The sequence below is a fragment of the Hypomesus transpacificus genome, chromosome 20 (genome assembly GCF_021917145.1).
Source record: "Hypomesus transpacificus isolate Combined female chromosome 20, fHypTra1, whole genome shotgun sequence".
NCBI lineage: Eukaryota > Metazoa > Chordata > Actinopteri > Osmeriformes > Osmeridae > Hypomesus > Hypomesus transpacificus.
In genome coordinates, this window is record NC_061079.1 from 3,418,406 (window position 1) to 3,438,438 (window position 20,033).

At 54.4% G+C, this 20,033-nt stretch overlaps 113 non-coding genes across 113 annotated transcripts; 73 read left to right on the top strand and 40 right to left on the bottom strand.

Moving 5' to 3' along the window:
- Positions 1-17: 17 nt before the first annotated feature.
- On the bottom strand, positions 18-107 carry trnay-gua. Its single transcript is given in 2 exon segments — positions 18-53; positions 71-107. It is a non-coding gene; the product is annotated as a tRNA-Tyr (tRNA).
- A 109-nt stretch (positions 108-216) lies between these two features.
- Positions 217-288, top strand: trnae-uuc. The gene has a single exon. It is a non-coding gene; the product is annotated as a tRNA-Glu (tRNA).
- Positions 289-387: 99 nt separating this feature from the next.
- trnay-gua lies at positions 388-477 on the bottom strand. The gene is given in 2 exon segments: positions 388-423; positions 441-477. It is a non-coding gene; the product is annotated as a tRNA-Tyr (tRNA).
- A 109-nt stretch (positions 478-586) lies between these two features.
- trnae-uuc lies at positions 587-658 on the top strand. Its single transcript has one exon. It is a non-coding gene; the product is annotated as a tRNA-Glu (tRNA).
- A 91-nt stretch (positions 659-749) lies between these two features.
- On the top strand, positions 750-821 carry trnae-uuc. The gene has a single exon. It is a non-coding gene; the product is annotated as a tRNA-Glu (tRNA).
- A 99-nt stretch (positions 822-920) lies between these two features.
- Positions 921-1,010, bottom strand: trnay-gua. The gene is given in 2 exon segments: positions 921-956; positions 974-1,010. It is a non-coding gene; the product is annotated as a tRNA-Tyr (tRNA).
- Positions 1,011-1,119: 109 nt separating this feature from the next.
- Positions 1,120-1,191, top strand: trnae-uuc. Its single transcript has one exon. It is a non-coding gene; the product is annotated as a tRNA-Glu (tRNA).
- Positions 1,192-1,282: 91 nt separating this feature from the next.
- trnae-uuc lies at positions 1,283-1,354 on the top strand. The gene has a single exon. It is a non-coding gene; the product is annotated as a tRNA-Glu (tRNA).
- Positions 1,355-1,453: 99 nt separating this feature from the next.
- Positions 1,454-1,543, bottom strand: trnay-gua. Its single transcript is given in 2 exon segments — positions 1,454-1,489; positions 1,507-1,543. It is a non-coding gene; the product is annotated as a tRNA-Tyr (tRNA).
- Positions 1,544-1,652: 109 nt separating this feature from the next.
- Positions 1,653-1,724, top strand: trnae-uuc. Its single transcript has one exon. It is a non-coding gene; the product is annotated as a tRNA-Glu (tRNA).
- A 99-nt stretch (positions 1,725-1,823) lies between these two features.
- Positions 1,824-1,913, bottom strand: trnay-gua. Its single transcript is given in 2 exon segments — positions 1,824-1,859; positions 1,877-1,913. It is a non-coding gene; the product is annotated as a tRNA-Tyr (tRNA).
- Positions 1,914-2,022: 109 nt separating this feature from the next.
- trnae-uuc lies at positions 2,023-2,094 on the top strand. Its single transcript has one exon. It is a non-coding gene; the product is annotated as a tRNA-Glu (tRNA).
- A 99-nt stretch (positions 2,095-2,193) lies between these two features.
- trnay-gua lies at positions 2,194-2,283 on the bottom strand. The gene is given in 2 exon segments: positions 2,194-2,229; positions 2,247-2,283. It is a non-coding gene; the product is annotated as a tRNA-Tyr (tRNA).
- A 109-nt stretch (positions 2,284-2,392) lies between these two features.
- Positions 2,393-2,464, top strand: trnae-uuc. The gene has a single exon. It is a non-coding gene; the product is annotated as a tRNA-Glu (tRNA).
- A 91-nt stretch (positions 2,465-2,555) lies between these two features.
- On the top strand, positions 2,556-2,627 carry trnae-uuc. The gene has a single exon. It is a non-coding gene; the product is annotated as a tRNA-Glu (tRNA).
- Positions 2,628-2,726: 99 nt separating this feature from the next.
- On the bottom strand, positions 2,727-2,816 carry trnay-gua. Its single transcript is given in 2 exon segments — positions 2,727-2,762; positions 2,780-2,816. It is a non-coding gene; the product is annotated as a tRNA-Tyr (tRNA).
- A 109-nt stretch (positions 2,817-2,925) lies between these two features.
- Positions 2,926-2,997, top strand: trnae-uuc. Its single transcript has one exon. It is a non-coding gene; the product is annotated as a tRNA-Glu (tRNA).
- A 91-nt stretch (positions 2,998-3,088) lies between these two features.
- trnae-cuc lies at positions 3,089-3,160 on the top strand. The gene has a single exon. It is a non-coding gene; the product is annotated as a tRNA-Glu (tRNA).
- A 99-nt stretch (positions 3,161-3,259) lies between these two features.
- Positions 3,260-3,349, bottom strand: trnay-gua. Its single transcript is given in 2 exon segments — positions 3,260-3,295; positions 3,313-3,349. It is a non-coding gene; the product is annotated as a tRNA-Tyr (tRNA).
- A 109-nt stretch (positions 3,350-3,458) lies between these two features.
- On the top strand, positions 3,459-3,530 carry trnae-uuc. The gene has a single exon. It is a non-coding gene; the product is annotated as a tRNA-Glu (tRNA).
- An 84-nt stretch (positions 3,531-3,614) lies between these two features.
- On the top strand, positions 3,615-3,686 carry trnae-cuc. Its single transcript has one exon. It is a non-coding gene; the product is annotated as a tRNA-Glu (tRNA).
- A 99-nt stretch (positions 3,687-3,785) lies between these two features.
- Positions 3,786-3,875, bottom strand: trnay-gua. The gene is given in 2 exon segments: positions 3,786-3,821; positions 3,839-3,875. It is a non-coding gene; the product is annotated as a tRNA-Tyr (tRNA).
- A 109-nt stretch (positions 3,876-3,984) lies between these two features.
- trnae-uuc lies at positions 3,985-4,056 on the top strand. The gene has a single exon. It is a non-coding gene; the product is annotated as a tRNA-Glu (tRNA).
- Positions 4,057-4,147: 91 nt separating this feature from the next.
- trnae-cuc lies at positions 4,148-4,219 on the top strand. Its single transcript has one exon. It is a non-coding gene; the product is annotated as a tRNA-Glu (tRNA).
- A 99-nt stretch (positions 4,220-4,318) lies between these two features.
- Positions 4,319-4,408, bottom strand: trnay-gua. Its single transcript is given in 2 exon segments — positions 4,319-4,354; positions 4,372-4,408. It is a non-coding gene; the product is annotated as a tRNA-Tyr (tRNA).
- Positions 4,409-4,517: 109 nt separating this feature from the next.
- On the top strand, positions 4,518-4,589 carry trnae-uuc. The gene has a single exon. It is a non-coding gene; the product is annotated as a tRNA-Glu (tRNA).
- Positions 4,590-4,675: 86 nt separating this feature from the next.
- On the top strand, positions 4,676-4,747 carry trnae-cuc. The gene has a single exon. It is a non-coding gene; the product is annotated as a tRNA-Glu (tRNA).
- A 99-nt stretch (positions 4,748-4,846) lies between these two features.
- On the bottom strand, positions 4,847-4,936 carry trnay-gua. The gene is given in 2 exon segments: positions 4,847-4,882; positions 4,900-4,936. It is a non-coding gene; the product is annotated as a tRNA-Tyr (tRNA).
- Positions 4,937-5,045: 109 nt separating this feature from the next.
- On the top strand, positions 5,046-5,117 carry trnae-uuc. The gene has a single exon. It is a non-coding gene; the product is annotated as a tRNA-Glu (tRNA).
- Positions 5,118-5,208: 91 nt separating this feature from the next.
- Positions 5,209-5,280, top strand: trnae-cuc. Its single transcript has one exon. It is a non-coding gene; the product is annotated as a tRNA-Glu (tRNA).
- A 99-nt stretch (positions 5,281-5,379) lies between these two features.
- Positions 5,380-5,469, bottom strand: trnay-gua. Its single transcript is given in 2 exon segments — positions 5,380-5,415; positions 5,433-5,469. It is a non-coding gene; the product is annotated as a tRNA-Tyr (tRNA).
- A 109-nt stretch (positions 5,470-5,578) lies between these two features.
- On the top strand, positions 5,579-5,650 carry trnae-uuc. The gene has a single exon. It is a non-coding gene; the product is annotated as a tRNA-Glu (tRNA).
- A 91-nt stretch (positions 5,651-5,741) lies between these two features.
- Positions 5,742-5,813, top strand: trnae-cuc. Its single transcript has one exon. It is a non-coding gene; the product is annotated as a tRNA-Glu (tRNA).
- Positions 5,814-5,912: 99 nt separating this feature from the next.
- trnay-gua lies at positions 5,913-6,002 on the bottom strand. The gene is given in 2 exon segments: positions 5,913-5,948; positions 5,966-6,002. It is a non-coding gene; the product is annotated as a tRNA-Tyr (tRNA).
- A 109-nt stretch (positions 6,003-6,111) lies between these two features.
- trnae-uuc lies at positions 6,112-6,183 on the top strand. Its single transcript has one exon. It is a non-coding gene; the product is annotated as a tRNA-Glu (tRNA).
- An 84-nt stretch (positions 6,184-6,267) lies between these two features.
- Positions 6,268-6,339, top strand: trnae-cuc. Its single transcript has one exon. It is a non-coding gene; the product is annotated as a tRNA-Glu (tRNA).
- A 99-nt stretch (positions 6,340-6,438) lies between these two features.
- trnay-gua lies at positions 6,439-6,528 on the bottom strand. Its single transcript is given in 2 exon segments — positions 6,439-6,474; positions 6,492-6,528. It is a non-coding gene; the product is annotated as a tRNA-Tyr (tRNA).
- A 109-nt stretch (positions 6,529-6,637) lies between these two features.
- Positions 6,638-6,709, top strand: trnae-uuc. The gene has a single exon. It is a non-coding gene; the product is annotated as a tRNA-Glu (tRNA).
- Positions 6,710-6,800: 91 nt separating this feature from the next.
- trnae-cuc lies at positions 6,801-6,872 on the top strand. Its single transcript has one exon. It is a non-coding gene; the product is annotated as a tRNA-Glu (tRNA).
- Positions 6,873-6,971: 99 nt separating this feature from the next.
- Positions 6,972-7,061, bottom strand: trnay-gua. The gene is given in 2 exon segments: positions 6,972-7,007; positions 7,025-7,061. It is a non-coding gene; the product is annotated as a tRNA-Tyr (tRNA).
- Positions 7,062-7,170: 109 nt separating this feature from the next.
- trnae-uuc lies at positions 7,171-7,242 on the top strand. Its single transcript has one exon. It is a non-coding gene; the product is annotated as a tRNA-Glu (tRNA).
- An 83-nt stretch (positions 7,243-7,325) lies between these two features.
- trnae-cuc lies at positions 7,326-7,397 on the top strand. The gene has a single exon. It is a non-coding gene; the product is annotated as a tRNA-Glu (tRNA).
- Positions 7,398-7,498: 101 nt separating this feature from the next.
- trnay-gua lies at positions 7,499-7,588 on the bottom strand. Its single transcript is given in 2 exon segments — positions 7,499-7,534; positions 7,552-7,588. It is a non-coding gene; the product is annotated as a tRNA-Tyr (tRNA).
- Positions 7,589-7,697: 109 nt separating this feature from the next.
- On the top strand, positions 7,698-7,769 carry trnae-uuc. The gene has a single exon. It is a non-coding gene; the product is annotated as a tRNA-Glu (tRNA).
- An 84-nt stretch (positions 7,770-7,853) lies between these two features.
- Positions 7,854-7,925, top strand: trnae-cuc. The gene has a single exon. It is a non-coding gene; the product is annotated as a tRNA-Glu (tRNA).
- Positions 7,926-8,024: 99 nt separating this feature from the next.
- Positions 8,025-8,114, bottom strand: trnay-gua. The gene is given in 2 exon segments: positions 8,025-8,060; positions 8,078-8,114. It is a non-coding gene; the product is annotated as a tRNA-Tyr (tRNA).
- A 109-nt stretch (positions 8,115-8,223) lies between these two features.
- trnae-uuc lies at positions 8,224-8,295 on the top strand. Its single transcript has one exon. It is a non-coding gene; the product is annotated as a tRNA-Glu (tRNA).
- A 91-nt stretch (positions 8,296-8,386) lies between these two features.
- trnae-cuc lies at positions 8,387-8,458 on the top strand. The gene has a single exon. It is a non-coding gene; the product is annotated as a tRNA-Glu (tRNA).
- Positions 8,459-8,557: 99 nt separating this feature from the next.
- trnay-gua lies at positions 8,558-8,647 on the bottom strand. Its single transcript is given in 2 exon segments — positions 8,558-8,593; positions 8,611-8,647. It is a non-coding gene; the product is annotated as a tRNA-Tyr (tRNA).
- A 109-nt stretch (positions 8,648-8,756) lies between these two features.
- Positions 8,757-8,828, top strand: trnae-uuc. Its single transcript has one exon. It is a non-coding gene; the product is annotated as a tRNA-Glu (tRNA).
- A 99-nt stretch (positions 8,829-8,927) lies between these two features.
- On the bottom strand, positions 8,928-9,017 carry trnay-gua. Its single transcript is given in 2 exon segments — positions 8,928-8,963; positions 8,981-9,017. It is a non-coding gene; the product is annotated as a tRNA-Tyr (tRNA).
- A 109-nt stretch (positions 9,018-9,126) lies between these two features.
- trnae-uuc lies at positions 9,127-9,198 on the top strand. The gene has a single exon. It is a non-coding gene; the product is annotated as a tRNA-Glu (tRNA).
- A 91-nt stretch (positions 9,199-9,289) lies between these two features.
- Positions 9,290-9,361, top strand: trnae-cuc. The gene has a single exon. It is a non-coding gene; the product is annotated as a tRNA-Glu (tRNA).
- A 99-nt stretch (positions 9,362-9,460) lies between these two features.
- Positions 9,461-9,550, bottom strand: trnay-gua. Its single transcript is given in 2 exon segments — positions 9,461-9,496; positions 9,514-9,550. It is a non-coding gene; the product is annotated as a tRNA-Tyr (tRNA).
- Positions 9,551-9,659: 109 nt separating this feature from the next.
- On the top strand, positions 9,660-9,731 carry trnae-uuc. Its single transcript has one exon. It is a non-coding gene; the product is annotated as a tRNA-Glu (tRNA).
- Positions 9,732-9,830: 99 nt separating this feature from the next.
- On the bottom strand, positions 9,831-9,920 carry trnay-gua. Its single transcript is given in 2 exon segments — positions 9,831-9,866; positions 9,884-9,920. It is a non-coding gene; the product is annotated as a tRNA-Tyr (tRNA).
- Positions 9,921-10,029: 109 nt separating this feature from the next.
- On the top strand, positions 10,030-10,101 carry trnae-uuc. Its single transcript has one exon. It is a non-coding gene; the product is annotated as a tRNA-Glu (tRNA).
- Positions 10,102-10,192: 91 nt separating this feature from the next.
- Positions 10,193-10,264, top strand: trnae-cuc. The gene has a single exon. It is a non-coding gene; the product is annotated as a tRNA-Glu (tRNA).
- Positions 10,265-10,363: 99 nt separating this feature from the next.
- trnay-gua lies at positions 10,364-10,453 on the bottom strand. Its single transcript is given in 2 exon segments — positions 10,364-10,399; positions 10,417-10,453. It is a non-coding gene; the product is annotated as a tRNA-Tyr (tRNA).
- Positions 10,454-10,562: 109 nt separating this feature from the next.
- On the top strand, positions 10,563-10,634 carry trnae-uuc. Its single transcript has one exon. It is a non-coding gene; the product is annotated as a tRNA-Glu (tRNA).
- An 84-nt stretch (positions 10,635-10,718) lies between these two features.
- On the top strand, positions 10,719-10,790 carry trnae-cuc. Its single transcript has one exon. It is a non-coding gene; the product is annotated as a tRNA-Glu (tRNA).
- A 99-nt stretch (positions 10,791-10,889) lies between these two features.
- Positions 10,890-10,979, bottom strand: trnay-gua. Its single transcript is given in 2 exon segments — positions 10,890-10,925; positions 10,943-10,979. It is a non-coding gene; the product is annotated as a tRNA-Tyr (tRNA).
- A 109-nt stretch (positions 10,980-11,088) lies between these two features.
- On the top strand, positions 11,089-11,160 carry trnae-cuc. Its single transcript has one exon. It is a non-coding gene; the product is annotated as a tRNA-Glu (tRNA).
- Positions 11,161-11,259: 99 nt separating this feature from the next.
- Positions 11,260-11,349, bottom strand: trnay-gua. The gene is given in 2 exon segments: positions 11,260-11,295; positions 11,313-11,349. It is a non-coding gene; the product is annotated as a tRNA-Tyr (tRNA).
- A 109-nt stretch (positions 11,350-11,458) lies between these two features.
- trnae-uuc lies at positions 11,459-11,530 on the top strand. The gene has a single exon. It is a non-coding gene; the product is annotated as a tRNA-Glu (tRNA).
- A 91-nt stretch (positions 11,531-11,621) lies between these two features.
- On the top strand, positions 11,622-11,693 carry trnae-cuc. The gene has a single exon. It is a non-coding gene; the product is annotated as a tRNA-Glu (tRNA).
- A 99-nt stretch (positions 11,694-11,792) lies between these two features.
- Positions 11,793-11,882, bottom strand: trnay-gua. The gene is given in 2 exon segments: positions 11,793-11,828; positions 11,846-11,882. It is a non-coding gene; the product is annotated as a tRNA-Tyr (tRNA).
- A 109-nt stretch (positions 11,883-11,991) lies between these two features.
- trnae-uuc lies at positions 11,992-12,063 on the top strand. The gene has a single exon. It is a non-coding gene; the product is annotated as a tRNA-Glu (tRNA).
- Positions 12,064-12,154: 91 nt separating this feature from the next.
- On the top strand, positions 12,155-12,226 carry trnae-cuc. The gene has a single exon. It is a non-coding gene; the product is annotated as a tRNA-Glu (tRNA).
- Positions 12,227-12,327: 101 nt separating this feature from the next.
- trnay-gua lies at positions 12,328-12,417 on the bottom strand. Its single transcript is given in 2 exon segments — positions 12,328-12,363; positions 12,381-12,417. It is a non-coding gene; the product is annotated as a tRNA-Tyr (tRNA).
- A 109-nt stretch (positions 12,418-12,526) lies between these two features.
- On the top strand, positions 12,527-12,598 carry trnae-uuc. Its single transcript has one exon. It is a non-coding gene; the product is annotated as a tRNA-Glu (tRNA).
- Positions 12,599-12,682: 84 nt separating this feature from the next.
- On the top strand, positions 12,683-12,754 carry trnae-cuc. Its single transcript has one exon. It is a non-coding gene; the product is annotated as a tRNA-Glu (tRNA).
- Positions 12,755-12,853: 99 nt separating this feature from the next.
- On the bottom strand, positions 12,854-12,943 carry trnay-gua. Its single transcript is given in 2 exon segments — positions 12,854-12,889; positions 12,907-12,943. It is a non-coding gene; the product is annotated as a tRNA-Tyr (tRNA).
- Positions 12,944-13,052: 109 nt separating this feature from the next.
- Positions 13,053-13,124, top strand: trnae-uuc. The gene has a single exon. It is a non-coding gene; the product is annotated as a tRNA-Glu (tRNA).
- A 91-nt stretch (positions 13,125-13,215) lies between these two features.
- trnae-cuc lies at positions 13,216-13,287 on the top strand. The gene has a single exon. It is a non-coding gene; the product is annotated as a tRNA-Glu (tRNA).
- A 99-nt stretch (positions 13,288-13,386) lies between these two features.
- On the bottom strand, positions 13,387-13,476 carry trnay-gua. The gene is given in 2 exon segments: positions 13,387-13,422; positions 13,440-13,476. It is a non-coding gene; the product is annotated as a tRNA-Tyr (tRNA).
- A 109-nt stretch (positions 13,477-13,585) lies between these two features.
- Positions 13,586-13,657, top strand: trnae-uuc. The gene has a single exon. It is a non-coding gene; the product is annotated as a tRNA-Glu (tRNA).
- A 91-nt stretch (positions 13,658-13,748) lies between these two features.
- trnae-cuc lies at positions 13,749-13,820 on the top strand. The gene has a single exon. It is a non-coding gene; the product is annotated as a tRNA-Glu (tRNA).
- Positions 13,821-13,919: 99 nt separating this feature from the next.
- Positions 13,920-14,009, bottom strand: trnay-gua. Its single transcript is given in 2 exon segments — positions 13,920-13,955; positions 13,973-14,009. It is a non-coding gene; the product is annotated as a tRNA-Tyr (tRNA).
- Positions 14,010-14,118: 109 nt separating this feature from the next.
- Positions 14,119-14,190, top strand: trnae-uuc. Its single transcript has one exon. It is a non-coding gene; the product is annotated as a tRNA-Glu (tRNA).
- An 85-nt stretch (positions 14,191-14,275) lies between these two features.
- On the top strand, positions 14,276-14,347 carry trnae-cuc. Its single transcript has one exon. It is a non-coding gene; the product is annotated as a tRNA-Glu (tRNA).
- Positions 14,348-14,438: 91 nt separating this feature from the next.
- On the top strand, positions 14,439-14,510 carry trnae-cuc. Its single transcript has one exon. It is a non-coding gene; the product is annotated as a tRNA-Glu (tRNA).
- A 99-nt stretch (positions 14,511-14,609) lies between these two features.
- On the bottom strand, positions 14,610-14,699 carry trnay-gua. Its single transcript is given in 2 exon segments — positions 14,610-14,645; positions 14,663-14,699. It is a non-coding gene; the product is annotated as a tRNA-Tyr (tRNA).
- Positions 14,700-14,808: 109 nt separating this feature from the next.
- On the top strand, positions 14,809-14,880 carry trnae-uuc. Its single transcript has one exon. It is a non-coding gene; the product is annotated as a tRNA-Glu (tRNA).
- A 91-nt stretch (positions 14,881-14,971) lies between these two features.
- trnae-cuc lies at positions 14,972-15,043 on the top strand. Its single transcript has one exon. It is a non-coding gene; the product is annotated as a tRNA-Glu (tRNA).
- Positions 15,044-15,142: 99 nt separating this feature from the next.
- Positions 15,143-15,232, bottom strand: trnay-gua. Its single transcript is given in 2 exon segments — positions 15,143-15,178; positions 15,196-15,232. It is a non-coding gene; the product is annotated as a tRNA-Tyr (tRNA).
- Positions 15,233-15,341: 109 nt separating this feature from the next.
- trnae-uuc lies at positions 15,342-15,413 on the top strand. Its single transcript has one exon. It is a non-coding gene; the product is annotated as a tRNA-Glu (tRNA).
- A 91-nt stretch (positions 15,414-15,504) lies between these two features.
- On the top strand, positions 15,505-15,576 carry trnae-cuc. Its single transcript has one exon. It is a non-coding gene; the product is annotated as a tRNA-Glu (tRNA).
- A 99-nt stretch (positions 15,577-15,675) lies between these two features.
- Positions 15,676-15,765, bottom strand: trnay-gua. Its single transcript is given in 2 exon segments — positions 15,676-15,711; positions 15,729-15,765. It is a non-coding gene; the product is annotated as a tRNA-Tyr (tRNA).
- A 109-nt stretch (positions 15,766-15,874) lies between these two features.
- trnae-uuc lies at positions 15,875-15,946 on the top strand. Its single transcript has one exon. It is a non-coding gene; the product is annotated as a tRNA-Glu (tRNA).
- Positions 15,947-16,037: 91 nt separating this feature from the next.
- trnae-cuc lies at positions 16,038-16,109 on the top strand. Its single transcript has one exon. It is a non-coding gene; the product is annotated as a tRNA-Glu (tRNA).
- Positions 16,110-16,208: 99 nt separating this feature from the next.
- Positions 16,209-16,298, bottom strand: trnay-gua. The gene is given in 2 exon segments: positions 16,209-16,244; positions 16,262-16,298. It is a non-coding gene; the product is annotated as a tRNA-Tyr (tRNA).
- A 109-nt stretch (positions 16,299-16,407) lies between these two features.
- trnae-uuc lies at positions 16,408-16,479 on the top strand. Its single transcript has one exon. It is a non-coding gene; the product is annotated as a tRNA-Glu (tRNA).
- A 91-nt stretch (positions 16,480-16,570) lies between these two features.
- On the top strand, positions 16,571-16,642 carry trnae-cuc. Its single transcript has one exon. It is a non-coding gene; the product is annotated as a tRNA-Glu (tRNA).
- Positions 16,643-16,741: 99 nt separating this feature from the next.
- Positions 16,742-16,831, bottom strand: trnay-gua. The gene is given in 2 exon segments: positions 16,742-16,777; positions 16,795-16,831. It is a non-coding gene; the product is annotated as a tRNA-Tyr (tRNA).
- Positions 16,832-16,940: 109 nt separating this feature from the next.
- Positions 16,941-17,012, top strand: trnae-uuc. The gene has a single exon. It is a non-coding gene; the product is annotated as a tRNA-Glu (tRNA).
- Positions 17,013-17,103: 91 nt separating this feature from the next.
- Positions 17,104-17,175, top strand: trnae-cuc. Its single transcript has one exon. It is a non-coding gene; the product is annotated as a tRNA-Glu (tRNA).
- Positions 17,176-17,274: 99 nt separating this feature from the next.
- trnay-gua lies at positions 17,275-17,364 on the bottom strand. Its single transcript is given in 2 exon segments — positions 17,275-17,310; positions 17,328-17,364. It is a non-coding gene; the product is annotated as a tRNA-Tyr (tRNA).
- Positions 17,365-17,473: 109 nt separating this feature from the next.
- trnae-uuc lies at positions 17,474-17,545 on the top strand. The gene has a single exon. It is a non-coding gene; the product is annotated as a tRNA-Glu (tRNA).
- A 91-nt stretch (positions 17,546-17,636) lies between these two features.
- Positions 17,637-17,708, top strand: trnae-cuc. Its single transcript has one exon. It is a non-coding gene; the product is annotated as a tRNA-Glu (tRNA).
- A 99-nt stretch (positions 17,709-17,807) lies between these two features.
- On the bottom strand, positions 17,808-17,897 carry trnay-gua. The gene is given in 2 exon segments: positions 17,808-17,843; positions 17,861-17,897. It is a non-coding gene; the product is annotated as a tRNA-Tyr (tRNA).
- A 109-nt stretch (positions 17,898-18,006) lies between these two features.
- trnae-uuc lies at positions 18,007-18,078 on the top strand. Its single transcript has one exon. It is a non-coding gene; the product is annotated as a tRNA-Glu (tRNA).
- Positions 18,079-18,162: 84 nt separating this feature from the next.
- trnae-cuc lies at positions 18,163-18,234 on the top strand. Its single transcript has one exon. It is a non-coding gene; the product is annotated as a tRNA-Glu (tRNA).
- A 99-nt stretch (positions 18,235-18,333) lies between these two features.
- trnay-gua lies at positions 18,334-18,423 on the bottom strand. The gene is given in 2 exon segments: positions 18,334-18,369; positions 18,387-18,423. It is a non-coding gene; the product is annotated as a tRNA-Tyr (tRNA).
- Positions 18,424-18,532: 109 nt separating this feature from the next.
- trnae-uuc lies at positions 18,533-18,604 on the top strand. The gene has a single exon. It is a non-coding gene; the product is annotated as a tRNA-Glu (tRNA).
- Positions 18,605-18,695: 91 nt separating this feature from the next.
- trnae-cuc lies at positions 18,696-18,767 on the top strand. The gene has a single exon. It is a non-coding gene; the product is annotated as a tRNA-Glu (tRNA).
- A 99-nt stretch (positions 18,768-18,866) lies between these two features.
- Positions 18,867-18,956, bottom strand: trnay-gua. The gene is given in 2 exon segments: positions 18,867-18,902; positions 18,920-18,956. It is a non-coding gene; the product is annotated as a tRNA-Tyr (tRNA).
- A 109-nt stretch (positions 18,957-19,065) lies between these two features.
- On the top strand, positions 19,066-19,137 carry trnae-uuc. Its single transcript has one exon. It is a non-coding gene; the product is annotated as a tRNA-Glu (tRNA).
- Positions 19,138-19,228: 91 nt separating this feature from the next.
- On the top strand, positions 19,229-19,300 carry trnae-cuc. Its single transcript has one exon. It is a non-coding gene; the product is annotated as a tRNA-Glu (tRNA).
- Positions 19,301-19,399: 99 nt separating this feature from the next.
- Positions 19,400-19,489, bottom strand: trnay-gua. The gene is given in 2 exon segments: positions 19,400-19,435; positions 19,453-19,489. It is a non-coding gene; the product is annotated as a tRNA-Tyr (tRNA).
- A 109-nt stretch (positions 19,490-19,598) lies between these two features.
- trnae-uuc lies at positions 19,599-19,670 on the top strand. Its single transcript has one exon. It is a non-coding gene; the product is annotated as a tRNA-Glu (tRNA).
- Positions 19,671-19,761: 91 nt separating this feature from the next.
- On the top strand, positions 19,762-19,833 carry trnae-cuc. Its single transcript has one exon. It is a non-coding gene; the product is annotated as a tRNA-Glu (tRNA).
- Positions 19,834-19,932: 99 nt separating this feature from the next.
- trnay-gua lies at positions 19,933-20,022 on the bottom strand. Its single transcript is given in 2 exon segments — positions 19,933-19,968; positions 19,986-20,022. It is a non-coding gene; the product is annotated as a tRNA-Tyr (tRNA).
- Positions 20,023-20,033: the final 11 nt, after the last annotated feature.

Consider the following 20,033-nt stretch of genomic DNA (forward strand, 5'->3'; position numbering starts at 1 on the left):
CTACGCCAAAACATCCCTCCTTCGAGCCGGATTTGAACCAGCGACCTAAGGATTTCTAACCGTGTTTGACCTACAGTCCTCCGCTCTACCAACTGAGCTATCGAAGGGTGAGCAAGTGGGAGGCTTTATCTGCGAGGAAGGCATGCGGTCTCCCATCCTCCAGTTCAGACACGAAAGAAAAAAAGCCCTTGCTGACGCAAGCCTCTTTGACGTGTGTCCCTGGTGGTCTAGTGGCTAGGATTCGGCGCTTTCACCGCCGCGGCCCGGGTTCGATTCCCGGTCAGGGAAAACTGTTTTTAGACCTCTCTCAAAATGGGGATGGGGGTGTCGCCTGCTCTGACATTAACCTCAATGCATTCTGGCCAGATTTCTACGCCAAAACATCCCTCCTTCGAGCCGGATTTGAACCAGCGACCTAAGGATTTCTAACCGTGTTTGACCTACAGTCCTCCGCTCTACCAACTGAGCTATCGAAGGGTGAGCAAGTGGGAGGCTTTATCTGCGAGGAAGCCATGCGGTCTCCCATCCTCCAGTTCAGACACGAAAGAAAAAAAGCCCTTGCTGACGCAAGCCTCTTTGACGTGTGTCCCTGGTGGTCTAGTGGCTAGGATTCGGCGCTTTCACCGCCGCGGCCCGGGTTCGATTCCCGGTCAGGGAACTTAAGGTTCGGTGGAAGTCTTTGCCTTTTGACTGGCTTCATTTTGCAACTTGGTCGTCATGTTTGACAGCGAGCAGAAGAAGCCAAGCTCTCCCTGGTGGTCTAGTGGCTAGGATTCGGCGCTTTCACCGCCGCGGCCCGGGTTCGATTCCCGGTCAGGGAAAACTGTTTTTAGACCTCTCTCAAAATGGGGATGGGGGTGTCGCCTGCTCTGACATTAACCTCAATGCATTCTGGCCAGATTTCTACGCCAAAACATCCCTCCTTCGAGCCGGATTTGAACCAGCGACCTAAGGATTTCTAACCGTGTTTGACCTACAGTCCTCCGCTCTACCAACTGAGCTATCGAAGGGTGAGCAAGTGGGAGGCTTTATCTGCGAGGAAGCCATGCGGTCTCCCATCCTCCAGTTCAGACACGAAAGAAAAAAAGCCCTTGCTGACGCAAGCCTCTTTGACGTGTGTCCCTGGTGGTCTAGTGGCTAGGATTCGGCGCTTTCACCGCCGCGGCCCGGGTTCGATTCCCGGTCAGGGAACTTAAGGTTCGGTGGAAGTCTTTGCCTTTTGACTGGCTTCATTTTGCAACTTGGTCGTCATGTTTGACAGCGAGCAGAAGAAGCCAAGCTCTCCCTGGTGGTCTAGTGGCTAGGATTCGGCGCTTTCACCGCCGCGGCCCGGGTTCGATTCCCGGTCAGGGAAAACTGTTTTTAGACCTCTCTCAAAATGGGGATGGGGGTGTCGCCTGCTCTGACATTAACCTCAATGCATTCTGGCCAGATTTCTACGCCAAAACATCCCTCCTTCGAGCCGGATTTGAACCAGCGACCTAAGGATTTCTAACCGTGTTTGACCTACAGTCCTCCGCTCTACCAACTGAGCTATCGAAGGGTGAGCAAGTGGGAGGCTTCATCTGCGAGGAAGCCATGCGGTCTCCCATCCTCCAGTTCAGACACGAAAGAAAAAAAGCCCTTGCTGACGCAAGCCTCTTTGACGTGTGTCCCTGGTGGTCTAGTGGCTAGGATTCGGCGCTTTCACCGCCGCGGCCCGGGTTCGATTCCCGGTCAGGGAAAACTGTTTTTAGACCTCTCTCAAAATGGGGATGGGGGTGTCGCCTGCTCTGACATTAGCCTCAATGCATTCTGGCCAGATTTCTACGCCAAAACATCCCTCCTTCGAGCCGGATTTGAACCAGCGACCTAAGGATTTCTAACCGTGTTTGACCTACAGTCCTCCGCTCTACCAACTGAGCTATCGAAGGGTGAGCAAGTGGGAGGCTTTATCTGCGAGGAAGGCATGCGGTCTCCCATCCTCCAGTTCAGACACGAAAGAAAAAAAGCCCTTGCTGACGCAAGCCTCTTTGACGTGTGTCCCTGGTGGTCTAGTGGCTAGGATTCGGCGCTTTCACCGCCGCGGCCCGGGTTCGATTCCCGGTCAGGGAAAACTGTTTTTAGACCTCTCTCAAAATGGGGATGGGGGTGTCGCCTGCTCTGACATTAACCTCAATGCATTCTGGCCAGATTTCTACGCCAAAACATCCCTCCTTCGAGCCGGATTTGAACCAGCGACCTAAGGATTTCTAACCGTGTTTGACCTACAGTCCTCCGCTCTACCAACTGAGCTATCGAAGGGTGAGCAAGTGGGAGGCTTTATCTGCGAGGAAGCCATGCGGTCTCCCATCCTCCAGTTCAGACACGAAAGAAAAAAAGCCCTTGCTGACGCAAGCCTCTTTGACGTGTGTCCCTGGTGGTCTAGTGGCTAGGATTCGGCGCTTTCACCGCCGCGGCCCGGGTTCGATTCCCGGTCAGGGAACTTAAGGTTCGGTGGAAGTCTTTGCCTTTTGACTGGCTTCATTTTGCAACTTGGTCGTCATGTTTGACAGCGAGCAGAAGAAGCCAAGCTCTCCCTGGTGGTCTAGTGGCTAGGATTCGGCGCTTTCACCGCCGCGGCCCGGGTTCGATTCCCGGTCAGGGAAAACTGTTTTTAGACCTCTCTCAAAATGGGGATGGGGGTGTCGCCTGCTCTGACATTAACCTCAATGCATTCTGGCCAGATTTCTACGCCAAAACATCCCTCCTTCGAGCCGGATTTGAACCAGCGACCTAAGGATTTCTAACCGTGTTTGACCTACAGTCCTCCGCTCTACCAACTGAGCTATCGAAGGGTGAGCAAGTGGGAGGCTTTATCTGCGAGGAAGCCATGCGGTCTCCCATCCTCCAGTTCAGACACGAAAGAAAAAAAGCCCTTGCTGACGCAAGCCTCTTTGACGTGTGTCCCTGGTGGTCTAGTGGCTAGGATTCGGCGCTTTCACCGCCGCGGCCCGGGTTCGATTCCCGGTCAGGGAACTTAAGGTTCGGTGGAAGTCTTTGCCTTTTGACTGGCTTCATTTTGCAACTTGGTCGTCATGTTTGACAGCGAGCAGAAGAAGCCAAGCTCTCCCTGGTGGTCTAGTGGCTAGGATTCGGCGCTCTCACCGCCGCGGCCCGGGTTCGATTCCCGGTCAGGGAAAACTGTTTTTAGACCTCTCTCAAAATGGGGATGGGGGTGTCGCCTGCTCTGACATTAGCCTCAATGCATTCTGGCCAGATTTCTACGCCAAAACATCCCTCCTTCGAGCCGGATTTGAACCAGCGACCTAAGGATTTCTAACCGTGTTTGACCTACAGTCCTCCGCTCTACCAACTGAGCTATCGAAGGGTGAGCAAGTGGGAGGCTTTATCTGCGAGGAAGCCATGCGGTCTCCCATCCTCCAGTTCAGACACGAAAGAAAAAAAGCCCTTGCTGACGCAAGCCTCTTTGATGTGTGTCCCTGGTGGTCTAGTGGCTAGGATTCGGCGCTTTCACCGCCGCGGCCCGGGTTCGATTCCCGGTCAGGGAACTTAAGGTTCGGTGGAAGTCTTTGACTGGCTTCATTTTGCAACTTGGTCGTCATGTGGGACAGCGAGCAGAAGAAGCCAAGCTCTCCCTGGTGGTCTAGTGGCTAGGATTCGGCGCTCTCACCGCCGCGGCCCGGGTTCGATTCCCGGTCAGGGAAAACTGTTTTTAGACCTCTCTCAAAATGGGGATGGGGGTGTCGCCTGCTCTGACATTAGCCTCAATGCATTCTGGCCAGATTTCTACGCCAAAACATCCCTCCTTCGAGCCGGATTTGAACCAGCGACCTAAGGATTTCTAACCGTGTTTGACCTACAGTCCTCCGCTCTACCAACTGAGCTATCGAAGGGTGAGCAAGTGGGAGGCTTTATCTGCGAGGAAGGCATGCGGTCTCCCATCCTCCAGTTCAGACACGAAAGAAAAAAAGCCCTTGCTGACGCAAGCCTCTTTGACGTGTGTCCCTGGTGGTCTAGTGGCTAGGATTCGGCGCTTTCACCGCCGCGGCCCGGGTTCGATTCCCGGTCAGGGAACTTAAGGTTCGGTGGAAGTCTTTGCCTTTTGACTGGCTTCATTTTGCAACTTGGTCGTCGTGTTTGACAGCGAGCAGAAGAAGCCAAGCTCTCCCTGGTGGTCTAGTGGCTAGGATTCGGCGCTCTCACCGCCGCGGCCCGGGTTCGATTCCCGGTCAGGGAAAACTGTTTTTAGACCTCTCTCAAAATGGGGATGGGGGTGTCGCCTGCTCTGACATTAGCCTCAATGCATTCTGGCCAGATTTCTACGCCAAAACATCCCTCCTTCGAGCCGGATTTGAACCAGCGACCTAAGGATTTCTAACCGTGTTTGACCTACAGTCCTCCGCTCTACCAACTGAGCTATCGAAGGGTGAGCAAGTGGGAGGCTTTATCTGCGAGGAAGCCATGCGGTCTCCCATCCTCCAGTTCAGACACGAAAGAAAAAAAGCCCTTGCTGACGCAAGCCTCTTTGACGTGTGTCCCTGGTGGTCTAGTGGCTAGGATTCGGCGCTTTCACCGCCGCGGCCCGGGTTCGATTCCCGGTCAGGGAACTTAAGGTTCGGTGGAAGTGCCTTTGACTGGCTTCATTTTGCAACTTGGTCGTCATGTGGGACAGCGAGCAGAAGAAGCCAAGCTCTCCCTGGTGGTCTAGTGGCTAGGATTCGGCGCTCTCACCGCCGCGGCCCGGGTTCGATTCCCGGTCAGGGAAAACTGTTTTTAGACCTCTCTCAAAATGGGGATGGGGGTGTCGCCTGCTCTGACATTAGCCTCAATGCATTCTGGCCAGATTTCTACGCCAAAACATCCCTCCTTCGAGCCGGATTTGAACCAGCGACCTAAGGATTTCTAACCGTGTTTGACCTACAGTCCTCCGCTCTACCAACTGAGCTATCGAAGGGTGAGCAAGTGGGAGGCTTTATCTGCGAGGAAGGCATGCGGTCTCCCATCCTCCAGTTCAGACACGAAAGAAAAAAAGCCCTTGCTGACGCAAGCCTCTTTGACGTGTGTCCCTGGTGGTCTAGTGGCTAGGATTCGGCGCTTTCACCGCCGCGGCCCGGGTTCGATTCCCGGTCAGGGAACTTAAGGTTCGGTGGAAGTCTTTGCCTTTTGACTGGCTTCATTTTGCAACTTGGTCGTCATGTTTGACAGCGAGCAGAAGAAGCCAAGCTCTCCCTGGTGGTCTAGTGGCTAGGATTCGGCGCTCTCACCGCCGCGGCCCGGGTTCGATTCCCGGTCAGGGAAAACTGTTTTTAGACCTCTCTCAAAATGGGGATGGGGGTGTCGCCTGCTCTGACATTAGCCTCAATGCATTCTGGCCAGATTTCTACGCCAAAACATCCCTCCTTCGAGCCGGATTTGAACCAGCGACCTAAGGATTTCTAACCGTGTTTGACCTACAGTCCTCCGCTCTACCAACTGAGCTATCGAAGGGTGAGCAAGTGGGAGGCTTTATCTGCGAGGAAGGCATGCGGTCTCCCATCCTCCAGTTCAGACACGAAAGAAACAAAGCCCTTGCTGACGCAAGCCTCTTTGACGTGTGTCCCTGGTGGTCTAGTGGCTAGGATTCGGCGCTTTCACCGCCGCGGCCCGGGTTCGATTCCCGGTCAGGGAACTTAAGGTTCGGTGGAAGTCTTTGCCTTTTGACTGGCTTCATTTTGCAACTTGGTCGTCATGTTTGACAGCGAGCAGAAGAAGCCAAGCTCTCCCTGGTGGTCTAGTGGCTAGGATTCGGCGCTCTCACCGCCGCGGCCCGGGTTCGATTCCCGGTCAGGGAAAACTGTTTTTAGACCTCTCTCAAAATGGGGATGGGGGTGTCGCCTGCTCTGACATTAGCCTCAATGCATTCTGGCCAGATTTCTACGCCAAAACATCCCTCCTTCGAGCCGGATTTGAACCAGCGACCTAAGGATTTCTAACCGTGTTTGACCTACAGTCCTCCGCTCTACCAACTGAGCTATCGAAGGGTGAGCAAGTGGGAGGCTTTATCTGCGAGGAAGCCATGCGGTCTCCCATCCTCCAGTTCAGACACGAAAGAAAAAAAGCCCTTGCTGACGCAAGCCTCTTTGATGTGTGTCCCTGGTGGTCTAGTGGCTAGGATTCGGCGCTTTCACCGCCGCGGCCCGGGTTCGATTCCCGGTCAGGGAACTTAAGGTTCGGTGGAAGTCTTTGACTGGCTTCATTTTGCAACTTGGTCGTCATGTGGGACAGCGAGCAGAAGAAGCCAAGCTCTCCCTGGTGGTCTAGTGGCTAGGATTCGGCGCTCTCACCGCCGCGGCCCGGGTTCGATTCCCGGTCAGGGAAAACTGTTTTTAGACCTCTCTCAAAATGGGGATGGGGGTGTCGCCTGCTCTGACATTAGCCTCAATGCATTCTGGCCAGATTTCTACGCCAAAACATCCCTCCTTCGAGCCGGATTTGAACCAGCGACCTAAGGATTTCTAACCGTGTTTGACCTACAGTCCTCCGCTCTACCAACTGAGCTATCGAAGGGTGAGCAAGTGGGAGGCTTTATCTGCGAGGAAGCCATGCGGTCTCCCATCCTCCAGTTCAGACACGAAAGAAAAAAAGCCCTTGCTGACGCAAGCCTCTTTGACGTGTGTCCCTGGTGGTCTAGTGGCTAGGATTCGGCGCTTTCACCGCCGCGGCCCGGGTTCGATTCCCGGTCAGGGAACTTAAGGTTCGGTGGAAGTCTTTGCCTTTTGACTGGCTTCATTTTGCAACTTGGTCGTCATGTTTGACAGCGAGCAGAAGAAGCCAAGCTCTCCCTGGTGGTCTAGTGGCTAGGATTCGGCGCTCTCACCGCCGCGGCCCGGGTTCGATTCCCGGTCAGGGAAAACTGTTTTTAGACCTCTCTCAAAATGGGGATGGGGGTGTCGCCTGCTCTGACATTAGCCTCAATGCATTCTGGCCAGATTTCTACGCCAAAACATCCCTCCTTCGAGCCGGATTTGAACCAGCGACCTAAGGATTTCTAACCGTGTTTGACCTACAGTCCTCCGCTCTACCAACTGAGCTATCGAAGGGTGAGCAAGTGGGAGGCTTTATCTGCGAGGAAGGCATGCGGTCTCCCATCCTCCAGTTCAGACACGAAAGAAACAAAGCCCTTGCTGACGCAAGCCTCTTTGACGTGTGTCCCTGGTGGTCTAGTGGCTAGGATTCGGCGCTTTCACCGCCGCGGCCCGGGTTCGATTCCCGGTCAGGGAACTTAAGGTTCGGTGGAAGTCTTTGCCTTTTGACTGGCTTCATTTTGCAACGATGTTTGACAGCGAGCAGAAGAAGCCAAGCTCTCCCTGGTGGTCTAGTGGCTAGGATTCGGCGCTCTCACCGCCGCGGCCCGGGTTCGATTCCCGGTCAGGGAAAAAACTGTTTTTAGACCTCTCTCAAAATGGGGATGGGGGTGTCGCCTGCTCTGACATTAGCCTCAATGCATTCTGGCCAGATTTCTACGCCAAAACATCCCTCCTTCGAGCCGGATTTGAACCAGCGACCTAAGGATTTCTAACCGTGTTTGACCTACAGTCCTCCGCTCTACCAACTGAGCTATCGAAGGGTGAGCAAGTGGGAGGCTTTATCTGCGAGGAAGCCATGCGGTCTCCCATCCTCCAGTTCAGACACGAAAGAAAAAAAGCCCTTGCTGACGCAAGCCTCTTTGATGTGTGTCCCTGGTGGTCTAGTGGCTAGGATTCGGCGCTTTCACCGCCGCGGCCCGGGTTCGATTCCCGGTCAGGGAACTTAAGGTTTGGTGGAAGTCTTTGACTGGCTTCATTTTGCAACTTGGTCGTCATGTGGGACAGCGAGCAGAAGAAGCCAAGCTCTCCCTGGTGGTCTAGTGGCTAGGATTCGGCGCTCTCACCGCCGCGGCCCGGGTTCGATTCCCGGTCAGGGAAAACTGTTTTTAGACCTCTCTCAAAATGGGGATGGGGGTGTCGCCTGCTCTGACATTAGCCTCAATGCATTCTGGACAGATTTCTACGCCAAAACATCCCTCCTTCGAGCCGGATTTGAACCAGCGACCTAAGGATTTCTAACCGTGTTTGACCTACAGTCCTCCGCTCTACCAACTGAGCTATCGAAGGGTGAGCAAGTGGGAGGCTTTATCTGCGAGGAAGGCATGCGGTCTCCCATCCTCCAGTTCAGACACGAAAGAAAAAAAGCCCTTGCTGACGCAAGCCTCTTTGACGTGTGTCCCTGGTGGTCTAGTGGCTAGGATTCGGCGCTTTCACCGCCGCGGCCCGGGTTCGATTCCCGGTCAGGGAACTTAAGGTTCGGTGGAAGTCTTTGCCTTTTGACTGGCTTCATTTTGCAACTTGGTCGTCGTGTTTGACAGCGAGCAGAAGAAGCCAAGCTCTCCCTGGTGGTCTAGTGGCTAGGATTCGGCGCTCTCACCGCCGCGGCCCGGGTTCGATTCCCGGTCAGGGAAAACTGTTTTTAGACCTCTCTCAAAATGGGGATGGGGGTGTCGCCTGCTCTGACATTAGCCTCAATGCATTCTGGCCAGATTTCTACGCCAAAACATCCCTCCTTCGAGCCGGATTTGAACCAGCGACCTAAGGATTTCTAACCGTGTTTGACCTACAGTCCTCCGCTCTACCAACTGAGCTATCGAAGGGTGAGCAAATGGGAGGCTTTATCTGCGAGGAAGCCATGCGGTCTCCCATCCTCCAGTTCAGACACGAAAGAAAAAAAGCCCTTGCTGACGCAAGCCTCTTTGACGTGTGTCCCTGGTGGTCTAGTGGCTAGGATTCGGCGCTTTCACCGCCGCGGCCCGGGTTCGATTCCCGGTCAGGCAAAACTGTTTTTAGACCTCTCTCAAAATGGGGATGGGGGTGTCGCCTGCTCTGACATTAACCTCAATGCATTCTGGCCAGATTTCTACGCCAAAACATCCCTCCTTCGAGCCGGATTTGAACCAGCGACCTAAGGATTTCTAACCGTGTTTGACCTACAGTCCTCCGCTCTACCAACTGAGCTATCGAAGGGTGAGCAAGTGGGAGGCTTTATCTGCGAGGAAGCCATGCGGTCTCCCATCCTCCAGTTCAGACACGAAAGAAAAAAAGCCTTTGCTGACGCAAGCCTCTTTGACGTGTGTCCCTGGTGGTCTAGTGGCTAGGATTCGGCGCTTTCACCGCCGCGGCCCGGGTTCGATTCCCGGTCAGGGAACTTAAGGTTCGGTGGAAGTCTTTGCCTTTTGACTGGCTTCATTTTGCAACTTGGTCGTCATGTTTGACAGCGAGCAGAAGAAGCCAAGCTCTCCCTGGTGGTCTAGTGGCTAGGATTCGGCGCTCTCACCGCCGCGGCCCGGGTTCGATTCCCGGTCAGGGAAAACTGTTTTTAGACCTCTCTCAAAATGGGGATGGGGGTGTCGCCTGCTCTGACATTAGCCTCAATGCATTCTGGCCAGATTTCTACGCCATAACATCCCTCCTTCGAGCCGGATTTGAACCAGCGACCTAAGGATTTCTAACCGTGTTTGACCTACAGTCCTCCGCTCTACCAACTGAGCTATCGAAGGGTGAGCAAGTGGGAGGCTTTATCTGCGAGGAAGCCATGCGGTCTCCCATCCTCCAGTTCAGACACGAAAGAAAAAAAGCCCTTGCTGACGCAAGCCTCTTTGACGTGTGTCCCTGGTGGTCTAGTGGCTAGGATTCGGCGCTTTCACCGCCGCGGCCCGGGTTCGATTCCCGGTCAGGGAAAACTGTTTTTAGACCTCTCTCAAAATGGGGATGGGGGTGTCGCCTGCTCTGACATTAACCTCAATGCATTCTGGCCAGATTTCTACGCCAAAACATCCCTCCTTCGAGCCGGATTTGAACCAGCGACCTAAGGATTTCTAACCGTGTTTGACCTACAGTCCTCCGCTCTACCAACTGAGCTATCGAAGGGTGAGCAAGTGGGAGGCTTTATCTGCGAGGAAGCCATGCGGTCTCCCATCCTCCAGTTCAGACACGAAAGAAAAAAAGCCCTTGCTGACGCAAGCCTCTTTGACGTGTGTCCCTGGTGGTCTAGTGGCTAGGATTCGGCGCTTTCACCGCCGCGGCCCGGGTTCGATTCCCGGTCAGGGAACTTAAGGTTCGGTCGAAGTCTTTGCCTTTTGACTGGCTTCATTTTGGTACTTGGTCGTCATGTTTGACAGCGAGCAGAAGAAGCCAAGCTCTCCCTGGTGGTCTAGTGGCTAGGATTCGGCGCTCTCACCGCCGCGGCCCGGGTTCGATTCCCGGTCAGGGAAAACTGTTTTTAGACCTCTCTCAAAATGGGGATGGGGGTGTCGCCTGCTCTGACATTAGCCTCAATGCATTCTGGCCAGATTTCTACGCCATAACATCCCTCCTTCGAGCCGGATTTGAACCAGCGACCTAAGGATTTCTAACCGTGTTTGACCTACAGTCCTCCGCTCTACCAACTGAGCTATCGAAGGGTGAGCAAGTGGGAGGCTTTATCTGCGAGGAAGCCATGCGGTCTCCCATCCTCCAGTTCAGACACGAAAGAAAAAAAGCCCTTGCTGACGCAAGCCTCTTTGACGTGTGTCCCTGGTGGTCTAGTGGCTAGGATTCGGCGCTTTCACCGCCGCGGCCCGGGTTCGATTCCCGGTCAGGGAACTTAAGGTTCGGTGGAAGTCTTTGACTGGCTTCATTTTGCAACTTGGTCGTCATGTGGGACAGCGAGCAGAAGAAGCCAAGCTCTCCCTGGTGGTCTAGTGGCTAGGATTTGGCGCTCTCACCGCCGCGGCCCGGGTTCGATTCCCGGTCAGGGAAAACTGTTTTTAGACCTCTCTCAAAATGGGGATGGGGGTGTCGCCTGCTCTGACATTAGCCTCAATGCATTCTGGCCAGATTTCTACGCCAAAACATCCCTCCTTCGAGCCGGATTTGAACCAGCGACCTAAGGATTTCTAACCGTGTTTGACCTACAGTCCTCCGCTCTACCAACTGAGCTATCGAAGGGTGAACAAGTGGGAGGCTTTATCTGTGAGGAAGGCATGCGGTCTCCCATCCTCCAGTTCAGACACGAAAGAAAAAAAGCCCTTGCTGACTTAAGCCTCTTTGACGTGTGTCCCTGGTGGTCTAGTGGCTAGGATTCGGCGCTCTCACCGCCGCGGCCCGGGTTCGATTCCCGGTCAGGGAAAACTGTTTTTAGACCTCTCTCAAAATGGGGATGGGGGTGTCGCCTGCTCTGACATTAGCCTCAATGCATTCTGGCCAGATTTCTACGCCATAACATCCCTCCTTCGAGCCGGATTTGAACCAGCGACCTAAGGATTTCTAACCGTGTTTGACCTACAGTCCTCCGCTCTACCAACTGAGCTATCGAAGGGTGAGCAATTGGGAGGCTTTATCTGCGAGGAAGCCATGCGGTCTCCCATCCTCCAGTTCAGACACGAAAGAAAAAAAGCCCTTGCTGACGCAAGCCTCTTTGACGTGTGTCCCTGGTGGTCTAGTGGCTAGGATTCGGCGCTTTCACCGCCGCGGCCCGGGTTCGATTCCCGGTCAGGGAACTTAAGGTTCGGTGGAAGTCTTTGCCTTTTGACTGGCTTCATTTTGCAACTTGGTCGTCATGTTTGACAGCGAGCAGAAGAAGCCAAGCTCTCCCTGGTGGTCTAGTGGCTAGGATTCGGCGCTCTCACCGCCGCGGCCCGGGTTCGATTCCCGGTCAGGGAAAACTGTTTTTAGACCTCTCTCAAAATGGGGATGGGGGTGTCGCCTGCTCTGACATTAGCCTCAATGCATTCTGGCCAGATCTCTACGCCAAAACATCCCTCCTTCGAGCCGGATTTGAACCAGCGACCTAAGGATTTCTAACCGTGTTTGACCTACAGTCCTCCGCTCTACCAACTGAGCTATCGAAGGGTGAGCAAGTGGGAGGCTTTATCTGCGAGGAAGGCATGCGGTCTCCCATCCTCCAGTTCAGACACGAAAGAAACAAAGCCCTTGCTGACGCAAGCCTCTTTGACGTGTGTCCCTGGTGGTCTAGTGGCTAGGATTCGGCGCTTTCACCGCCGCGGCCCGGGTTCGATTCCCGGTCAGGGAACTTAAGGTTCGGTGGAAGTCTTTGCCTTTTGACTGGCTTCATTTTGCAACTTGGTCGTCATGTTTGACAGCGAGCAGAAGAAGCCAAGCTCTCCCTGGTGGTCTAGTGGCTAGGATTCGGCGCTCTCACCGCCGCGGCCCGGGTTCGATTCCCGGTCAGGGAAAAAACTGTTTTTAGACCTCTCTCAAAATGGGGATGGGGGTGTCGCCTGCTCTGACATTAGCCTCAATGCATTCTGGCCAGATTTCTACGCCAAAACATCCCTCCTTCGAGCCGGATTTGAACCAGCGACCTAAGGATTTCTAACCGTGTTTGACCTACAGTCCTCCGCTCTACCAACTGAGCTATCGAAGGGTGAGCAAGTGGGAGGCTTTATCTGCGAGGAAGCCATGCGGTCTCCCATCCTCCAGTTCAGACACGAAAGAAAAAAAGCCCTTGCTGACGCAAGCCTCTTTGATGTGTGTCCCTGGTGGTCTAGTGGCTAGGATTCGGCGCTTTCACCGCCGCGGCCCGGGTTCGATTCCCGGTCAGGGAACTTAAGGTTCGGTGGAAGTCTTTGACTGGCTTCATTTTGCAACTTGGTCGTCATGTTTGACAGCGAGCAGAAGAAGCCAAGCTCTCCCTGGTGGTCTAGTGGCTAGGATTCGGCGCTCTCACCGCCGCGGCCCGGGTTCGATTCCCGGTCAGGGAAAACTGTTTTTAGACCTCTCTCAAAATGGGGATGGGGGTGTCGCCTGCTCTGACATTAGCCTCAATGCATTCTGGCCAGATTTCTACGCCAAAACATCCCTCCTTCGAGCCGGATTTGAACCAGCGACCTAAGGATTTCTAACCGTGTTTGACCTACAGTCCTCCGCTCTACCAACTGAGCTATCGAAGGGTGAGCTAGTGGGAGGCTTTATCTGCGAGGAAGCCATGCGGTCTCCCATCCTCCAGTTCAGACACGAAAGAAAAAAAGCCCTTGCTGACGCAAGCCTCTTTGACGTGTGTCCCTGGTGGTCTAGTGGCTAGGATTCGGCGCTTTCACCGCCGCGGCCCGGGTCCGATTCCCGGTCAGGGAACTTAAGGTTCGGTGAAAGTCTTTGCCTTTTGACTGGCTTCATTTTGCAACTTGGTCGTCGTGTTTGACAGCGAGCAGTAGAAGCCAAGCTCTCCCTGGTGGTCTAGTGGCTAGGATTCGGCGCTCTCACCGCCGCGGCCCGGGTTCGATTCCCGGTCAGGGAAAACTGTTTTTAGACCTCTCTCAAAATGGGGATGGGGGTGTCGCCTGCTCTGACATTAGCCTCAATGCATTCTGGCCAGATTTCTACGCCAAAACATCCCTCCTTCGAGCCGGATTTGAACCAGCGACCTAAGGATTTCTAACCGTGTTTGACCTACAGTCCTCCGCTCTACCAACTGAGCTATCGAAGGGTGAGCAAGTGGGAGGCTTTATCTGCGAGGAAGGCATGCGGTCTCCCATCCTCCAGTTCAGACACGAAAGAAAAAAAGCCCTTGCTGACGCAAGCCTCTTTGACGTGTGTCCCTGGTGGTCTAGTGGCTAGGATTCGGCGCTTTCACCGCCGCGGCCCGGGTTCGATTCCCGGTCAGGGAACTTAAGGTTCGGTGGAAGTCTTTGCCTTTTGACTGGCTTCATTTTGCAACTTGGTCGTCATGTTTGACAGCGAGCAGAAGAAGCCAAGCTCTCCCTGGTGGTCTAGTGGCTAGGATTCGGCGCTCTCACCGCCGCGGCCCGGGTTCGATTCCCGGTCAGGGAAAACTGTTTTTAGACCTCTCTCAAAATGGGGATGGGGGTGTCGCCTGCTCTGACATTAGCCTCAATGCATTCTGGCCAGATTTCTACGCCAAAACATCCCTCCTTCGAGCCGGATTTGAACCAGCGACCTAAGGATTTCTAACCGTGTTTGACCTACAGTCCTCCGCTCTACCAACTGAGCTATCGAAGGGTGAGCAAGTGGGAGGCTTTATCTGCGAGGAAGCCATGCGGTCTCCCATCCTCCAGTTCAGACACGAAAGAAAAAAAGCCCTTGCTGACGCAAGCCTCTTTGACGTGTGTCCCTGGTGGTCTAGTGGCTAGGATTCGGCGCTTTCACCGCCGCGGCCCGGGTTCGATTCCCGGTCAGGGAACTTAAGGTTCGGTGGAAGTCTTTGACTGGCTTCATTTTGCAACTTGGTCGTCATGTGGGGACAGCGAGCAGAAGAAGCCAAGCTCTCCCTGGTGGTCTAGTGGCTAGGATTCGGCGCTCTCACCGCCGCGGCCCGGGTTCGATTCCCGGTCAGGGAACTTAAGGTTCGGTGAAAGTCTTTGCCTTTTGACTGGCTTCATTTTGCAACTTGGTCGTCGTGTTTGACAGCGAGCAGTAGAAGCCAAGCTCTCCCTGGTGGTCTAGTGGCTAGGATTCGGCGCTCTCACCGCCGCGGCCCGGGTTCGATTCCCGGTCAGGGAAAACTGTTTTTAGACCTCTCTCAAAATGGGGATGGGGGTGTCGCCTGCTCTGACATTAGCCTCAATGCATTCTGGCCAGATTTCTACGCCAAAACATCCCTCCTTCGAGCCGGATTTGAACCAGCGACCTAAGGATTTCTAACCGTGTTTGACCTACAGTCCTCCGCTCTACCAACTGAGCTATCGAAGGGTGAGCAAGTGGGAGGCTTTATCTGCGAGGAAGCCATGCGGTCTCCCATCCTCCAGTTCAGACACGAAAGAAAAAAAGCCCTTGCTGACGCAAGCCTCTTTGACGTGTGTCCCTGGTGGTCTAGTGGCTAGGATTCGGCGCTTTCACCGCCGCGGCCCGGGTTCGATTCCCGGTCAGGGAACTTAAGGTTCGGTGGAAGTCTTTGCCTTTTGACTGGCTTCATTTTGCAACTTGGTCGTCGTGTTTGACAGCGAGCAGAAGAAGCCAAGCTCTCCCTGGTGGTCTAGTGGCTAGGATTCGGCGCTCTCACCGCCGCGGCCCGGGTTCGATTCCCGGTCAGGGAAAACTGTTTTTAGACCTCTCTCAAAATGGGGATGGGGGTGTCGCCTGCTCTGACATTAGCCTCAATGCATTCTGGCCAGATTTCTACGCCAAAACATCCCTCCTTCGAGCCGGATTTGAACCAGCGACCTAAGGATTTCTAACCGTGTTTGACCTACAGTCCTCCGCTCTACCAACTGAGCTATCGAAGGGTGAGCAAGTGGGAGGCTTTATCTGCGAGGAAGCCATGCGGTCTCCCATCCTCCAGTTCAGACACGAAAGAAAAAAAGCCCTTGCTGACGCAAGCCTCTTTGACGTGTGTCCCTGGTGGTCTAGTGGCTAGGATTCGGCGCTTTCACCGCCGCGGCCCGGGTTCGATTCCCGGTCAGGGAACTTAAGGTTCGGTGGAAGTCTTTGCCTTTTGACTGGCTTCATTTTGCAACTTGGTCGTCGTGTTTGACAGCGAGCAGAAGAAGCCAAGCTCTCCCTGGTGGTCTAGTGGCTAGGATTCGGCGCTCTCACCGCCGCGGCCCGGGTTCGATTCCCGGTCAGGGAAAACTGTTTTTAGACCTCTCTCAAAATGGGGATGGGGGTGTCGCCTGCTCTGACATTAGCCTCAATGCATTCTGGCCAGATTTCTACGCCAAAACATCCCTCCTTCGAGCCGGATTTGAACCAGCGACCTAAGGATTTCTAACCGTGTTTGACCTACAGTCCTCCGCTCTACCAACTGAGCTATCGAAGGGTGAGCAAGTGGGAGGCTTTATCTGCGAGGAAGCCATGCGGTCTCCCATCCTCCAGTTCAGACACGAAAGAAAAAAAGCCCTTGCTGACGCAAGCCTCTTTGACGTGTGTCCCTGGTGGTCTAGTGGCTAGGATTCGGCGCTTTCACCGCCGCGGCCCGGGTCCGATTCCCGGTCAGGGAACTTAAGGTTCGGTGGAAGTCTTTGCCTTTTGACTGGCTTCATTTTGCAACTTGGTCGTCGTGTTTGACAGCGAGCAGAAGAAGCCAAGCTCTCCCTGGTGGTCTAGTGGCTAGGATTCGGCGCTCTCACCGCCGCGGCCCGGGTTCGATTCCCGGTCAGGGAAAACTGTTTTTAGACCTCTCTCAAAATGGGGATGGGGGTGTCGCCTGCTCTGACATTAGCCTCAATGCATTCTGGCCAGATTTCTACGCCAAAACATCCCTCCTTCGAGCCGGATTTGAACCAGCGACCTAAGGATTTCTAACCGTGTTTGACCTACAGTCCTCCGCTCTACCAACTGAGCTATCGAAGGGTGAGCAAGTGGGAGGCTTTATCTGCGAGGAAGCCATGCGGTCTCCCATCCTCCAGTTCAGACACGAAAGAAAAAAAGCCCTTGCTGACGCAAGCCTCTTTGACGTGTGTCCCTGGTGGTCTAGTGGCTAGGATTCGGCGCTTTCACCGCCGCGGCCCGGGTCCGATTCCCGGTCAGGGAACTTAAGGTTCGGTGGAAGTCTTTGCCTTTTGACTGGCTTCATTTTGCAACTTGGTCGTCGTGTTTGACAGCGAGCAGAAGAAGCCAAGCTCTCCCTGGTGGTCTAGTGGCTAGGATTCGGCGCTCTCACCGCCGCGGCCCGGGTTCGATTCCCGGTCAGGGAAAACTGTTTTTAGACCTCTCTCAAAATGGGGATGGGGGTGTCGCCTGCTCTGACATTAGCCTCAATGCATTCTGGCCAGATTTCTACGCCAAAACATCCCTCCTTCGAGCCGGATTTGAACCAGCGACCTAAGGATTTCTAACCGTGTTTGACCTACAGTCCTCCGCTCTACCAACTGAGCTATCGAAGGGTGAGCAAGTGGGAGGCTTTATCTGCGAGGAAGCCATGCGGTCTCCCATCCTCCAGTTCAGACACGAAAGAAAAAAAGCCCTTGCTGACGCAAGCCTCTTTGACGTGTGTCCCTGGTGGTCTAGTGGCTAGGATTCGGCGCTTTCACCGCCGCGGCCCGGGTTCGATTCCCGGTCAGGGAACTTAAGGTTCGGTGGAAGTCTTTGCCTTTTGACTGGCTTCATTTTGCAACTTGGTCGTCGTGTTTGACAGCGAGCAGAAGAAGCCAAGCTCTCCCTGGTGGTCTAGTGGCTAGGATTCGGCGCTCTCACCGCCGCGGCCCGGGTTCGATTCCCGGTCAGGGAAAACTGTTTTTAGACCTCTCTCAAAATGGGGATGGGGGTGTCGCCTGCTCTGACATTAGCCTCAATGCATTCTGGCCAGATTTCTACGCCAAAACATCCCTCCTTCGAGCCGGATTTGAACCAGCGACCTAAGGATTTCTAACCGTGTTTGACCTACAGTCCTCCGCTCTACCAACTGAGCTATCGAAGGGTGAGCAAGTGGGAGGCTTTATCTGCGAGGAAGCCATGCGGTCTCCCATCCTCCAGTTCAGACACGAAAGAAAAAAAGCCCTTGCTGACGCAAGCCTCTTTGACGTGTGTCCCTGGTGGTCTAGTGGCTAGGATTCGGCGCTTTCACCGCCGCGGCCCGGGTTCGATTCCCGGTCAGGGAACTTAAGGTTCGGTGGAAGTCTTTGCCTTTTGACTGGCTTCATTTTGCAACTTGGTCGTCGTGTTTGACAGCGAGCAGAAGAAGCCAAGCTCTCCCTGGTGGTCTAGTGGCTAGGATTCGGCGCTCTCACCGCCGCGGCCCGGGTTCGATTCCCGGTCAGGGAAAACTGTTTTTAGACCTCTCTCAAAATGGGGATGGGGGTGTCGCCTGCTCTGACATTAGCCTCAATGCATTCTGGCCAGATTTCTACGCCATAACATCCCTCCTTCGAGCCGGATTTGAACCAGCGACCTAAGGATTTCTAACCGTGTTTGACCTACAGTCCTCCGCTCTACCAACTGAGCTATCGAAGGGTGAGCAAGTGGGAGGCTTTATCTGCGAGGAAGCCATGCGGTCTCCCATCCTCCAGTTCAGACACGAAAGAAAAAAAGCCCTTGCTGACGCAAGCCTCTTTGACGTGTGTCCCTGGTGGTCTAGTGGCTAGGATTCGGCGCTTTCACCGCCGCGGCCCGGGTTCGATTCCCGGTCAGGGAACTTAAGGTTCGGTGGAAGTCTTTGACTGGCTTCATTTTGCAACTTGGTCGTCATGTGGGACAGCGAGCAGAAGAAGCCAAGCTCTCCCTGGTGGTCTAGTGGCTAGGATTCGGCGCTCTCACCGCCGCGGCCCGGGTTCGATTCCCGGTCAGGGAAAACTGTTTTTAGACCTCTCTCAAAATGGGGATGGGGGTGTCGCCTGCTCTGACATTAGCCTCAATGCATTCTGGCCAGATTTCTACGCCAAAACATCCCTCCTTCGAGCCGGATTTGAACCAGCGACCTAAGGATTTCTAACCGTGTTTGACCTACAGTCCTCCGCTCTACCAACTGAGCTATCGAAGGGTGAGCAAGTGGGAGGCTTTATCTGCGAGGAAGCCATGCGGTCTCCCATCCTCCAGTTCAGACACGAAAGAAAAAAAGCCCTTGCTGACGCAAGCCTCTTTGACGTGTGTCCCTGGTGGTCTAGTGGCTAGGATTCGGCGCTTTCACCGCCGCGGCCCGGGTTCGATTCCCGGTCAGGGAACTTAAGGTTCGGTGGAAGTCTTTGCCTTTTGACTGGCTTCATTTTGCAACTTGGTCGTCGTGTTTGACAGCGAGCAGAAGAAGCCAAGCTCTCCCTGGTGGTCTAGTGGCTAGGATTCGGCGCTCTCACCGCCGCGGCCCGGGTTCGATTCCCGGTCAGGGAAAACTGTTTTTAGACCTCTCTCAAAATGGGGATGGGGGTGTCGCCTGCTCTGACATTAGCCTCAATGCATTCTGGCCAGATTTCTACGCCAAAACATCCCTCCTTCGAGCCGGATTTGAACCAGCGACCTAAGGATTTCTAACCGTGTTTGACCTACAGTCCTCCGCTCTACCAACTGAGCTATCGAAGGGTGAGCAAGTGGGAGGCTTTATCTGCGAGGAAGCCATGCGGTCTCCCATCCTCCAGTTCAGACACGAAAGAAAAAAAGCCCTTGCTGACGCAAGCCTCTTTGACGTGTGTCCCTGGTGGTCTAGTGGCTAGGATTCGGCGCTTTCACCGCCGCGGCCCGGGTTCGATTCCCGGTCAGGGAACTTAAGGTTCGGTGGAAGTCTTTGCCTTTTGACTGGCTTCATTTTGCAACTTGGTCGTCGTGTTTGACAGCGAGCAGAAGAAGCCAAGCTCTCCCTGGTGGTCTAGTGGCTAGGATTCGGCGCTCTCACCGCCGCGGCCCGGGTTCGATTCCCGGTCAGGGAAAACTGTTTTTAGACCTCTCTCAAAATGGGGATGGGGGTGTCGCCTGCTCTGACATTAGCCTCAATGCATTCTGGCCAGATTTCTACGCCAAAACATCCCTCCTTCGAGCCGGATTTGAACCAGCGACCTAAGGATTTCTAACCGTGTTTGACCTACAGTCCTCCGCTCTACCAACTGAGCTATCGAAGGGTGAGCAAGTGGGAGGCTTTATCTGCGAGGAAGCCATGCGGTCTCCCATCCTCCAGTTCAGACACGAAAGAAAAAAAGCCCTTGCTGACGCAAGCCTCTTTGACGTGTGTCCCTGGTGGTCTAGTGGCTAGGATTCGGCGCTTTCAGCGCCGCGGCCCGGGTTCGATTCCCGGTCAGGGAACTTAAGGTTCGGTGGAAGTCTTTGCCTTTTGACTGGCTTCATTTTGCAACTTGGTCGTCGTGTTTGACAGCGAGCAGAAGAAGCCAAGCTCTCCCTGGTGGTCTAGTGGCTAGGATTCGGCGCTCTCACCGCCGCGGCCCGGGTTCGATTCCCGGTCAGGGAAAACTGTTTTTAGACCTCTCTCAAAATGGGGATGGGGGTGTCGCCTGCTCTGACATTAGCCACAATGCATTCTGGCCAGATTTCTACGCCAAAACATCCCTCCTTCGAGCCGGATTTGAACCAGCGACCTAAGGATTTCTAACCGTGTTTGACCTACAGTCCTCCGCTCTACCAACTGAGCTATCGAAGGGTGAGCAAGTG